Source organism: Danio rerio, chromosome 3 (assembly GCF_052040795.2).
Source record: "Danio rerio strain M-AB ecotype USA chromosome 3, GRCz13ab, whole genome shotgun sequence".
In the NCBI taxonomy this organism is placed as follows: Eukaryota; Metazoa; Chordata; class Actinopteri; order Cypriniformes; family Danionidae; genus Danio; species Danio rerio.
Window position 1 is genome coordinate 39502386 of NC_141023.1, and position 12240 is coordinate 39514625.

The window sequence follows — 12240 nt, forward strand, 5'->3', positions numbered from 1 at the left end:
ACTGAGCTCTTCTTGAAGATTAGGCAAAGTGAGTCATTTTCGCTTGGCACATAATAGTGAAGTGAACTGAATGTCTGTGGTGTTGGTGAAATGAATAGTTATGTTTTATCCGATTTATGTTTGTAGCTACATGTTTTTTTTTTTTGTTTTTGTTTTTTTACCACTGGTTGACCCATAACGTTATATTGCACAAAATAATTAAAGACCAGAAATTTGATGTTTTTTTCAATGTAACTGCTTAGTAACATCATGTTCTGGGAAGACACGGTAACTCTTATTTCCTGGTTTTGTTGCGGAAATTATCCATTTACAAATTATGCTCTGATAAATACCTAAACCTAACTAATAGCTTATTAACTATTAGTAAGCAGCAAATTAGGAATTTGAGGTAAACTTTATAGTTAATAGTTCGTCAATAGAGAGAATAGTACCTTAAAATAAACTGTGACAATTTCTTCTATTAATTTTTTCCTGGATTTGTTTAGTTGTCCAAGTAACATTATCAGTTTTAAATGTTGACTAAATTAAAAAAAAACCTCTTTGTTTAACTTTATTTATTCTCTATTTATTTAATTTATTTTTTTACACAAAAGTAAGGCAAGGCAGTCAGAGATATATCCAGCTGCAGACCCACAGACCCACATATGTTTTAGCACATACAATCCAGCACACATGATCTAGGCAGGGCCGAACCATATATGGTTATTGACGGATCAGTCTTTTTCTATTTTTTCTTGTTTAATGGCGATTAACTCCTTAGGAGCATTATTGCCACCTACTCATTTTCACAAATATGGTAATCGAGACCATTCATACTACGATTGCCATTCATTAAACTGTGAACAGTTTAGGGTTTCTCATTTCAGTAATATTTCATTATTATATCGTAACAATCGTTTTAACATCTGTGCAGTTTTGGTAGACTTATTTTTGTAATTATGTAAATAAAATGTTAATAAAATGTAAATAAAAGTCTTAAGTTAAAGCACTTAAGACTTATTAACGTATCCACATGCACAAGGCAAACATAATAGACTGTCTAATTGTAGGATTAAGTGTAATAAACTAATTTAGGATCTTAATGTTGTCATGTTTAGTTAAAATAGTTTTGTATTAAATATAAATAACAAACAATAATGTGTCACATTATATATATTTAAATTAATTATTAACAGTATTTTTTGCAACTATAATTATCACATACCAGTACTTTATGGTTCAAAAACTATATATTACTTATTATTTAAAGTGGAAAAACATTAACAAAAAAGTTATTAGAAAATGAAGCAAATAAATACTATTTCGTTTCTGGAGTAAAATATTAATACAGTGCTATACATTTATTAAATGTAAAAAGATTTTTATCTCAAATGAAAATGTATTATAGCTTATACATATTAACTTGCTATAATTTTTTTCATTATAATGAATCTATTATATAATTAAACCTGTCCACTTTGCAATGTTTATGTATGGTTCGGCCCTGCCTAGATCGTGTGTGCTGAATTGTGTGTGCTGAAATGTGTGTGGGTCTGTAGGTCTGCAGCTGGATATTGATGGGCAGTCATGGCTACCAACAGACCTCAAGTGAGGCTCAAACACTGGTCATGTATTTAACTACAATTAATTTTGGGCTTTTTAAATATAAGTTAAAGTTTTACTTGATGAAACTTTTTAAAACGTCAGTTTTTACAGTTACTGGAAAGTTTAGATCTGTAAAATGATATGCATTATCTCAAATAGCCGTGAAAGTCACAGACAGTGCTGTTGTTTATCATTCCATTTGCCTTTTTTGAGATTTTCTGCTCTCGGAAGTGCATAAAAAAATCTATGTGCTATGCATCATGGGATGTGTTAGAAGAAAGTGGCAATAAAAGGTGCAGCATCAAACCACCCGAGGAAAAGTCTGGTCGTCCTCTCCTAACATCACTCTGCTTCCGTCTGTCTTGTTGCCGCCACTGAAAGCCCAGCGTCCCAACATGCATTTTCACTGTCATTGCTTTTCCATTGCCCTGTCCAACAAATGCACTTGAAGCAGCAGCAGGGGGAATTTGTAGCTTTTCACTCAGACAGACCATGCTCTAGAAAGATGGCATGGATATTGGATTTGTGTAGTGCAAATGGTTCAGTCGACAATAAAAAGATGTCATCATTTACGGACCATCATGTTGAAAGGCCATGAAAGAGGGCTTCAGAAAGCACCATAAAAGCATCATAAATTCTGTAAAAAACTCCACAGTACACGTTATATGTTGGTTGTATTTCATCTCTTCTGAGTGTATACAATAGAAACGTGTAAGGAACAGATTTACTCTAGATATACAATACAATTACTGATCAATTTTTGATCTAGGTGTTAATCACAGTTAACAGATGAGTGAGTGAATTAGTTTGAGAACCGAATCAATTTGATTTATGAACAAATCCTTTGTAGTGAAAGTGATTTCGATCTGCTAAAAAAAGAATTGTTTGCAAATCAAACAGCATTACATCTCTTATTAGTTATGTTTGCATTTAAAGTTGCTAGGGTAACACTTTACAATAACAGTACATGAATACTGATTAAATGTAAACTAAACATTACTTTATTATAAACTAATGATGAATTAGGGCAAGGGCTAATCATGACTACAACAGTCACATGAGTTCAGTGTTGGGCAAGCTACTTGAAAAATGTAGTGATCTAAGCTATTAGCTACTCTACTTAAAATGTAGCCTAATTGCACTAAAAGCTACCCCTTTGGAAATGTAGCAAGCTAAGCTAAAAGCTAAATGGCAAAAGTAGCTTAGCTACATCTAAGTTTCATTTTTTGAATTGAAGCAACTTAAATCTGGGTCAATCATATCTTAGTGATCAATAAAACTGTCAATGAAACAGATTGTTCAGTTCAATTATTTACTGCAATTAATATACTGTTCTGAACAGAAACAAACCATTGTGTATAACAGCAAAAATAAAAAATCCAATCAAACCAGATGTTACACATTTAAAATGCTATAGTAATTTATAGTAAAGGAAAATATTTAAGAATAAGCATTATATTGAATACATATTTACAGCTCTTTGTTAATGAATTACACTATATAATGTAGTATCATTAATATTGTGAATTAATAGTAATTACCATGGTATATTTTAGCTGTTACTACAATAAACTTATACTTCTTGAGGGATGGTCACGAGGAATCCTGCTTCAGAAATAACTTCTTTCATTCATCCTTCAGTCATCTTTTAATCAAGTAAATTTCTCGTGTTGTCCTAATTGTTTGGCAATGTCACAAATTAAAGGGAAAGGTGGCAGTAACGCACCAAAAAGTTTGTTGTCAACCATCGTAAAACAAGAAGTAAAAATGTTCATTCTCGCCATCATATAAATTTACTTTCATCAGCTAGACACCAGCCTCACAGCTCCGAGTGTCAGCGATCGGTAAATGTAGCTGATGTAGACGTCACTCTGCTACTTGACGAAAAAAATTCTTCCCTACTGAAAGACTATTTCATTTAGAAAGTAGCGACGCTACCGCCAAGCTACTGAGAATTGTAGTGTCACTACTGGTAGCAACGCTACTGCCCAACACTGCATGAGTTCATTTATGAATAACGGCTACATTGATTACTTGTTAGTACATGATTGCTTGTTAATTAATTTATCAATTGCCACATTAGTTTATGCTTAATTTAACCATCAAGAACTCATGATATGTTAATGTATAATTATATCATGACTTTACTTGTAGGGGCATATTATCAATAACTCATCCTTAGCTACTCATGAACTCCTTATTCATCTCCGCCTTGTGCATTTACACTGAATCACAATAGAAAAGTTTTCTGTCAATGTCAACATGAACAGTTTAAACACAGCAGTTAATGAGTAGTTCAGTTATTTAAACATTTAACTGCTTCAAACTTTCAGACTAGTTTTTCTCAAGCCACCATAAAATTTGTCTATAAACTTTAATTTTCTAGTTATACATTAACAGCTCATGAGTTATTGTTGGTTAGATTTAGCTTAATCTTAAATGTAAATGTTAATTATTACATTGTATATATATATATATATATATATATATATATATATATATATATATATATATATATATATATATATATATATATATATATATGTACTAACAAGTAATTGAGGTAGCCATTGTTTACTCATGAACTCTTGTGACTTGTGCTGTAGTTAAATTTAGTTCAAGATTAGCACATACATTAACTTATCAATAATTAATAATAATGTTTAATTGATTAATCATTATTTATGTACTGTTATTGTAAAATGTTACTGTTGCTAGATAAACTTGTAGACAAAATTATTAAATTGCTGATAACATTTGTGAATAAGCACTGTTTCCATTTGTTAAAGAGAATAAAATAATGTCTCCCTGGAAAACAAGCTTGAAAATCAATGATAAAATTAAACTTACTGCAGGTTGAAAGATAACCTCCTGTAGCCTTTTTTCCATAACAATAAATTAGTTGCGCCTCAAAACAGCAGACGCCCTAAATGCTATCATGTTATCTTGCATTTTGAGGCGGGTGCCTGATGTGTGTGACAGTTCTAGGATGTAAAGACATAAAATCATTTTGATGATGGATTTCCACTCAGGTGTTTCAGAATTATTAAAACAACATCTGAGCTGGTGTGCTCTAGATAGGTTACTCCAGTTATCCATTAATATCTGATAAGATGAAGCTACATGCTTTTTGATGTGCACTAAAGAATTTGTTTGCTAACTGTGACTCATATGAGCTCATAATTATATGTGAATTTTTAGAATTTATGCACATGGTGTTTCCATACAGCATTTTTAAAGGGAAAGTCCATAGTTTGCAAATAGGTGGATAGATGCACATACTGTATAAAATGTACTTTAAAGGTCCCTTGGCCTAAAGTACCTTGAAATGCAAGCCACATGTTCAGTGTGTGACAATTTCAAATAAAACATTGAGACAAAACAGAAAATACTGATAAGCTTTTAAGATGCTTTTTTAAAAAAAAAAAAAATAGCCAATGCTGTTTATGATTTATCAAAACAACAACAGGAATCAGTCTAAGGCACTCGAAAAATGTGGAAAATTTAAACAGCTTTTATTCACATGGCTAAATCTTAAAAAAAAAATAAAATAAAATAAAGTTTTTTTCTAAACTAATGTTTAGAAAAGTGTTGAAAAAAATATTCTCTTTTAAACAGAAATTGGAGAAAAAAATAAACAGGGGTGCTAATAATTAAGGGGGGCTAATAATTCTGACTTCAACTGTACCTTGGCGACAAGCAGGACTAATCCAGTGTAAACAGTGAATATTACTGCTTTTCTCCACCAAAAACGACTTCTGCAGACATTTAATTATTATTATTTATTTTTATTTTTTTTGCGGCATATAAATGCAAGTGGCTCTCTGTATTTTGATTTAACAAAAGCAAAAGGTTCAGTAAAAGCAGAATGACCATGATATGCGTATGTCTTTATTTTTCCACTTTGTTTTCGTGGCTATTACCTACTGTAGCATCAGCTGTACACAAAACAGCAGCTCGATGACACAAGTGTACCGGGGTTCATAAGGAAAAAAGAAGGTGTGAACACAAACTCAGGCTAGAAGGTGGCAAGGGGAGACAATCAAACTTGGGTTTGGTCCGGGCAATTGAACCAAGTATGAAAGCTAACTTAATACCAAGTGTATAAATAGCCTCCAACTCCTTATCTGTCATAGCTTACTTGTCGAGAGCAAACGCTGTAGTTTCAACATCTGGATTTTTTTTCATAAAAATATCCAAAAACCAATAAAACAGTGTTATATGTTTTGCTGACTTTTGTGCTTACAGTATTTAAATATTTCAAAGAATATTTAAATTGCTGTATGGTCATGCTAATGTATGTATGTGTGTTGATTTCTGGTTTGGTCAAATGGAAAACAGGTAAACACCAAAGATACTTTAATACACAGGTGTCAAAGCCAGTTCTTGGAGGGCCGCAGCTCTCCACAGTTTAGTTCCAAACCTAATTAAACACACCTGATAAAACTAATTCCTTCAGGCTTGTTTAAAACCTACAGGTAAGTTTGTTGAAGCAGGGTTGGAACTAAACTGTGCAGAGCTGCGGCCCTCCAGGAACTGAGTTTGACACCTGTGGTTTGTGTATAGGTTGTCAATGAAAGTTTTTACTTCCAGCTCTCCATCTGAATTTTGTGCACCAGAATCACATGATTGCAAAGACCGCACAAAGCAGCATTATGACAGAACCATAAAATGTACTTAGTATTTAGTAGGATAATAAATGCTTTCGTGCCAAGCTCATTGGCAGTTGTTTCAGCCTTCTAGTTTTGCTTTGAAAGCATATTAGCACTGTCGCCTCATAGCAAGAAGGTCACTGGTTCAAGTCTCGGCTGGGTCAGTTGGCATTTCTGTGTGGAGTTTGCATGTTCTCTCCATGTGGGTTTCCTCCAGGTGCTCCGTTTTCCCCCACAGTCTAAAGACATACTGCTGGTGCTATAGGTGAATTGGGTAAACTAAACTGGCTGTATTTAGTGTATAGTAATTATAGTATAATACAAGCTTCCATACCATGTTGTGCTCGTCCCTCATTAGCAACTGTTTCAACCTTCACGTTTCACTTTGATAGCGAGTTGTTGTTATGAATCTAGTTTTTGTTGTGAATATGTATCTTCTGGCTCTGAAAATTGCTCACTGTTCCTTTAAAAATTTAAAAATTCCTTCATAAAACTCGTCAAAGCCCTGATTATGTTTATCATTGTTTTACTCTCTTCATTTGTCTCTTTGTATGTTGGCTTGAACTTCTGTAATCTGTAAATTCAACACCCTCTGGCTCAGCCTGCTGCTGCAGTAGCCACGCCTCAAACTCTTCTTATTGGTTAAGCTAGAAATTGATTAACATATTTAGGCAGACCTCTCTAAATGTTTTGATAGTGCTTGGGAGGTCAAATGTGTAGGATATAAATTCATGACCTATAAAACTTTAAATCAAGACAATTTATTTTGAATTAAAAAAAAATGTATTTACAAAATAGAAATGCAGCACTGTAAAAAAAAAAAAAAAAAAAAAAAGACAGGCCATTTTGTTGGAAAAATTATGCACAGTCTGGAAGATTGTGCTAAGAATTCATCACGACTGAGCTCAGGCTGTGGCTCTGCATAATAGCATGTGTCTCACTTTATGAGGAAAATTACACTAAACAATGTTTTCGCCCCTTGGTTTGTTTTTGAATCTGTTGCTTCAGAGCTGTTCTTTCAAATTAGCATCATGTTTTATTTCAAGCCACATTAGAGTAAACACACTTCAGCAATCTCGGTACCTGAGGTGGTGTCCGCTGCTGGAATAATGACTCATAAAGCAGCCTGTTGGACATGACACGCCAGCACATCTGTTTATGCGTATATGTTGCATAAATTGTACGATTTAAATGGGAATTTTCCAGCTGAAAATGTGACAACCATCTGTTTAATGTTGACACCATAAGCTTGATTCAGAAAATATTCTGAGTTTTAGTTTATTCGTGATTTCTGTAATACCAGTGTACCAACAGCATAATGTTATATTGTTTAGAACCAAAATTGGGGGCTGTAAGGCTGGAGAATGCTTGACTAATCTAACATTGCAGAGGAAGGGGATATAATGAAGGTTTTCATTATTCTTTTACTAATCCATTACTAATCTGTTGTTCATGGGTAACAAGCAGTCTGGGGAAGTGGCATATAAATATTCATGAAGTACATTGATTAATGTATGCAGATCAATGCAGGGAGGAGGGACTGTAGAGCCCCCTAGCGGTGACGTGACAGCACATTTTAACAGTTTATTTTTTACATTTTGTTGTGAAATTCATAAAATGGTTATATTTTTTCTTGATTGATACTATTTGTATTGTTTTCTATACATGTTTTCTTATAAAGCTGTTATTTATTTGATGGTTAAAACGGCATAAATGCATTTGCACATGAATTGAAGTCAGGACAGATCTGTCACTAAACAATTTCAAATACCCACTCACTTTCCTTTGGCTTAGTCCCTGCTTTATCAAGGTTTGCCAAAAACTTCAAATGTTAAAAATATATTTGTACAACACTTGGGAAATATTTGTAAAGCATTCTCCAAAAAGCTGGCTTTATCAAAAACAGTAAAAGCAGTAATCCTGCTGCTGCTGCAATATATATATATATATATATATATATATATATATATATATATATATATATATATATATATATATATATATATATATAAATATATATACACGTGAATACATATCATCTAGCTCTAAAAATGGCACACTGTTTCTTTAAAATAAAAATAAAAATTCTTTTAAATTACTTGCTAAAGACCAGAATATGTTTATTCTTGTTTTACTCTCTTTGTTTGTCTTCTTGTATGTTGGCTTGAACTTCTATAATCTGTAAACTAAACATCCTCTGGCTCAGCCTACTGCTGCAGTAGGCACACCTCAAACTCTTCCTATTGGTCACTGCTTTTTCAGGAATTGCTAAAAACTTCAAATATTAAAAATATATTTGTACAGCACTTATTAGGGAAATATTTATAATGCAATCTCTAAAAAGCTGGGGTTATTTTATCAAGAACACAGTAAAAGCGGTAATACTGCTGCTGCAATATATATAAAATTTCTAAAACAATCATATAAACATATCACAAATTTCACAATATATATCTATATTCTTAATAGCATTTGTTTTGTTTTGCTAATGTATATCATGTACACCTAATTATAAATATCTTATAAATATTATAAACTATAATATATTAAATAAAAATCACATTTTACCAATTTAACAAGGTTTAAAAGTATGAATTGCTTTAGAAACAATAATTTTCTAGACCTCAAACTTGAATCGAAAAGTACATTTACTGTTATTTGCTAATTCATGTTTGCTCTAACGTCAATTTAACTTTAAGCATTAAAAATGTATTAGTGTATGTAAAAATTACATTGACATAGATTATATTGATTTGTTATTTTGTGCTATAATGCATTGATACATTGTTTGTAGGGATATTGTCAACAAATTTAACAACTTTCTAAATGTTGTTTTTAATGATGTTTTGCAACAAGGAGCTATTGATGTGACATTTAAAGATAATTGTAATTTATTTGTGATTAACAAACCAAGAAAAAAATAAGGCAGGTGTACATGTTTGTACATGTCTCTGTTCTTTTGCTATAATTTACAGGTAAATGCTGAAATCACACCACAGCTGTTGTCTGTAACTTATGTGTGCAGTGTTTTTGTCTGACAATATTTTGTTTATAAACCTGAATTTTAGCAGTACAGATAAGCAAATTGGAAGTGACTGCTCTGTTAACGATTTTTGTAAATTACAGTATTTAACAGTAATATGAGCAGTACGTTGTTGTAGGACAGTAATGTTACTGTATTTTACATTTGTTTTGTGAAAATTACTGCATATTTTAACTTCCAATATTTTATTTGTGGAGATTGATTGTATTGAACCTCTGATGCACAAGCTATAAAATAGATATACAAAAAATAAACTAGACCCATGTAGTGCATCAAAGGGTTAAAGAGATAGTTCACCAAAAATTTAATAGATAATACATGTTTGTTCCTTAGCATAAACCCCTTAAGATGTACCATAATAACACAAGATGACAAAAACAAGACAAAAATTACACAAAATCAAAAAAAAAAAAAACAATAACAAAAGGGAAAGTTGTATACATATATACACGTGCATAGTACAAAAAGTTATACAGACAAGTGAAACATCACCTTAATAACATCCTCAGAAACAACAAGTACAGTCCAAAGTAAAATATGGCAGTAAAGTTTGCTTAAACACAACAAATATTGCAGTGGAACGAATGTTAGCTGGTGAATTATTACAATCTATTGGACCCTTAAACATAAGAGCTCTTTTACTAATAGATTTTTAAAATGAGGAACAAAAAATAACTCTGAACAGAATGTCCTACTTGATAATTTAAGGGAAAATACAAAATGTTGTTGTAAATAATAAGGATACTTCAAATGAATACATTTAAATATAAATTGAAGCCAATGAATGTCATCTTGTGTGCAAAGATGCATCAATCATGTGTATAAAAAGAACAACCCAGAATAAACTTGCAAAGTCTATTGTATGCCACATTGAGAGGAGCAACATTTAATTTCAATGCAGCCTCATAAACAATATCACAATAATCAAAATGTGTTGAAGAACAAGTTTCTTGTGAACACTAAATGAAAAACAATGTCTAGACTGATGTAAGGTACTTGCAAGGTTGACGTTACTCACAATAGGATTAATATGTGATTTAAAGGAGAGTTCAGAATCAAGCCACACTCCAAGGTATTTACTCTTATCAACTTTATGCAAAAAAGTGCCGTCATTAAATAATATAGAATAGCAGTAACTTTTTGATTTAAGATTTTGCCTGTAACTAAAAATCATAATGTAAGACTATTTAAAGTTTTTTTATTAAGCACTAATTTATTATATAAACAGAAATAAACAGACTTTTTGTTAAACAGAAATAATATATTTTGAAGAATGCTGAAAACCTGTAACCATTGACTTCTTTAGTAGCAAAAACAGATACAATAGAAGTTAATGGTTACAGGTTTTCAGCATACTTCAAAATATGACAGGTTTAGTTCAAAAACCTCAGTTGCAATCAGAATTATTAACCCCCCTGTTTATTTTTTCCCCAATTTCTGTTTAACGAAGAGAAGATTTTATTCAACACATTTCTAAACATAATAGTTTTAATAACTCATCTCTAATAACTGTTTTATTTTATCTTTGCCATGTAAATAATATTTGACTAGATATTTTTCAAGACACTTCTATGCAGCTTAAAGAGACATTTAAAGGCTTAACTAGGTTAATTAGGTTAAGTAGGCAGGTTAGAGTAGTTAGGCAAGTTATTCTCTCGATGGTTTGTTCTGTAGACTATTCAAAAAAAAAAAAAAAAAAAAAGCTTAAAGGGGCTAATAATATTGACCTTAAAATAGTTTTTAAAAATTTAAAAACTGTTTTTATTCTAGCCCACATAAAACAAATCGTTTGGGAAATATGTTTAAAAAAAAAAAAAAAAGGTAGGGGGCTAAAAATTCAGACTTCAACTGTAAATGCCATTTGATATTTTCTTCTAAAATTAAATACATTCTTTTCATTGCCTTTAAAGTGAAATTATACATAAACATAGGAGGCTGGGAAGAAATTTAAGAGAAAACTTTCATATATTCTTCTGTGCTTAACAGAACAAAGAAAATCATGAAGCATTGAAACAAGTAAAGGGTCAGTATATACATTTCCATTTTAGGGTGAACTATCTCTTTAAAACACAATTTGTTGGGTTATGTTTAAACTTTACTGGATTATTTAATAATAACTCAACCAGTTGGGTCAAATATTTGGTGCTTTGTTTGGTTATTTTAAACCTTTATTGGGTGATTTCTTTAATAACTTAGTTGGGTTAAAATTTTTGAATTTCAACAGTCAACTGATTTAACTGACACAGAAAAGCTGTATTATTATGCGTACATAATGTTGTTTTTACGTAATAAAGTTTATTTAAGCTCTAACACAATAATGCTTTTATTTTTTTATCAAATTACCTCTTTAAAAAATATATTTTAATATTTTTGTCAACTATATGTTATTTATTTACACAGCCATAATTCTAAAATTAATAGTAGTACCAGTAAAAGTAGCTATAGTTATACCAGAATGGGAAAAAAAAAAAATTATCAAAATAACCCAATACATTAGGTTCAGTTTTATAACATAATGCACTGTTGAGAAGGTGCTATATTAACCTATAATTGGGTTATATGTTGTGGTATTTTTAACCCAAGAATATTAACAGATAATTTTTTTAATTATATTTAAGTCTTTAAAAACACCACATATGTTTTATGAAAAGCAGTGAAGCCCTACAGGCTCAAACGGTTTCAGGAAGTGTTTAACACATTGACTTTCAGCTTGCCCGTATCGAGGGCGATTGTCTAACACTTTGATGTATTGATTTCCTAGCAGTGTGTTAATGTGAACAGTATCCAGGTGAATGCTGAGGCTCATGTCATTTATGCTTTCTTCAGAATGTGTTTATTGATTAGCGCACTACTAAAGAACTGAAGAGAGCGCTGGTAATTCTTCACTCTCGAAAGCTGAAGCGCTGTCTGCATCAGCAAATGCAAGGAGACCAATTCTCTGGCCCCGAAACTGCTTATGAT

General features: G+C 31.5%; 1 protein-coding gene across 10 annotated transcripts in view; it reads left to right on the forward strand.

The window, feature by feature from the left end:
• cacna1ha (calcium voltage-gated channel subunit alpha1 Ha) overlaps window positions 1-12240 on the forward strand; it is a 264933-nt gene that overhangs the window by 199836 nt on the left and 52857 nt on the right. The gene's annotated exons all lie outside the window — the stretch shown is intronic.